Genomic DNA, 2,500 nt, shown 5'->3' with positions numbered 1-2,500 from the left:
ATGGAATATTCACAGTAAACAGGAGATTATTATTCAAGCCAGCTCTCTTCCCTTCTCAGTTCTCAGGTATTAATATGCTGAAATCATGCGTTTGTTGTTCATCATCATATACGACTTCTATACTCTGAGTGATACATATTTATTGGAAATAGTCCAATAAAAATGTACTATAGCTAAAATATGTTATGGCAGTTAATTCTACTTTAATAATCCTGAACACATTTGAAAGCCAACAATGAGTAAAAAAAGGGGTGTCTATTCATCTCCACAACCAGCCTCTACTTCAAAGAGGTCTGGTGATTATGCAGAGAGAGCTGAAGCCAGTGAGGTACGGACTCCCCTGAGGCCAGACGCCACTCGAGCATGTGCTATGAAATAAGAACAGATACGGACGGATCCCATGATCGGGACGCGGCTCCTCCTGAGGCCCACAACAGCGAATGAATGAGCTGCTGTCAGTGAGGAATCCCAGCAGGACCTCTCAACAGAACTTAGCAGGTTATTGCTGTGATTACATCTGGATTGGGGAGCTCTCAAAAGAAAAATTTTTTTTTTTGTCATGGCAGGAACAAAATAGGAGTTTGGTTATTATCTTAGTGTTTCGTGCAAAACCAGAACTCAGAACTGTCCTTAGTGAATGGGGGGAAGAGGCGTGAATATGGCAAAGTTCATTCTTCGGTGCTTCTGAACGGGCCTGGTAACCCATAAACGGAACATTATGCTAAAAACTGAGGATGTTGTCACACAGTGTTTCTCGGCAATAGGGTAGCATTTGCCTTTCGTTTTTCAAACGTAAAACCTGGGTCCCTGGGGGCACTTGGACCCGAAACTTTCCAAGAAAACATGATGCCATTTGCAGTAAATATTTAGTAAGTATTTGTCTATCCAGTGACGATGTAGCCGGCCCATTCTTTTCAGCAGTAATGCAGCGTTAGCAACACACATCACCCCGAGAGACCTCTGAGACGCTCCTTCTAATGGGAGCCTTGCTGCCTCCTCACCCTGCCTGCACTCCCCCAAAACACTGTGATGATTCATCTCTAACCGGCAGCCAGCACACCCTCTCTCCCCCCGCCCCTCAGATGCCAGGCAGGCAGGCAGGCAGGGCCGACATAATCCCTTTTGGGGGAGATAACGAGAGCTGGAGGGGAACACTTTTAATCCTCCCCTTCCCAAAAGAGTAGAAGGGAGAATGTGTGTGGTGTGTACAGTATATGTGTGTGTGTGTGTGCACATACGCCTGTTTCTGTCTCGCATATCATATGCAGGCGGGTATGTGGGAGTCTGTATTTGTATATTGTCTATGATCATCTGTGGGTGGGTATTTGAGGGTGTGTATGCGCTTTCCTGTTTATAATTGTGTGTGTGTGTGTGTGTGTGTGTGTGTGTGTGTGTGTGTGTGTGTGTGTTTGTTTGCCCCCTCTGATCATGTGTGTGGGGTGGGAATGTGAGGGTGTATGTGTGTGTGTGTGTTGTCTCTGGTGTGTGTGTGTGTGTGTGTGTGTGTGTGTGTGTGTGTGTGTGTGTGTGTGTGTGTGTGTGTGTGTGTATGTGTGTCTGTCTGTCTGTCTGTTTGTCTGTCTGTCTGTTTGCTGTCTTTGATCATGTGTGGGCGGGTATACCCCCATAAACTTTTCATGTGTGTGTGTCTGGGGGGGGGGGGTGTTCTGTGGTACCCCCCAATTATGCCTCAGACATAACAGGGAGTCCTAAACCCCTCTCTCATAAATATGTATGACTGTATTCATGCCCCCCCCCTTCCCATACCATCCCGTCTCCCACCCCACCCCACCCCCACCCCCACCCCGGGAGCCTGTCAGAGACAAAGAGCAGCATCAGAGGACCATATGGGCCAAGGACCTATCTCACTATACCAGCCCCAACCTCTATCAGGCCATTACAGACCCTCTCAAGGGTGAGAGTCTGTGGAAACGCTAAACTCATGCAGCTGCCGAAGCGGTGTCAGGTGGAAATGCCCTATAACTGAAGTGTTGTCAAGTTTAAATGCTCTATAACTGAAGCGTTGTCAAGTTTAAATGCTCTATAACTGAAGCGTTGTCAAGTTTAAATGCTCTATAACTGAAGCGTTGTCAAGTTTAAATGCTCTATAACTGAAGCGTTGTCAAGTGTAAATGCTCTATAACTGAAGGTGGAAATGCTCTACAACTGAAGCTAATCTCACAAGATTCACTGGCTCAGTCCAAATGTGCACAGAGTGAGTGCTACAGTATTGTGTTATGTGTGTTGTTGTGGATGTCATGCCAGCATCCTAAAACTATACACTACTACAGAGAATCAAAGATTAAGAAAATAAATCTGTGTGCATATGTTCATATAATATTGTTTCCATAACTTCACAAAAAGAAATGGACAATGAAAGCTCCCATCAGAAGGATTAAAATAGTCTGAAAACATATCAACCAAATCACACAGCTGCCACAGTGATACTGGTTGGGTTAGACAGCAACCGTGTACCCTGATAGGGCATCATCTATGCGTG

General features: G+C 45.6%; 1 protein-coding gene across 1 annotated transcript in view; it reads right to left on the bottom strand.

The window, feature by feature from the left end:
* Window positions 1-2,500, bottom strand: part of ablim1a (actin binding LIM protein 1a) — a 48,542-nt gene that overhangs the window by 35,641 nt on the left and 10,401 nt on the right. The gene's annotated exons all lie outside the window — the stretch shown is intronic.

Source organism: Alosa pseudoharengus, unplaced genomic scaffold (assembly GCF_046254945.1).
Source record: "Alosa pseudoharengus isolate Yale_2024_CS ecotype anadromous, Long Island Sound unplaced genomic scaffold, YU_APseudo_1.1 YU_APseudo_1.1_scf_15, whole genome shotgun sequence".
Lineage (NCBI taxonomy): Eukaryota > Metazoa > Chordata > Actinopteri > Clupeiformes > Clupeidae > Alosa > Alosa pseudoharengus.
This window is presented reverse-complemented; position numbering and strand designations above follow the sequence as displayed.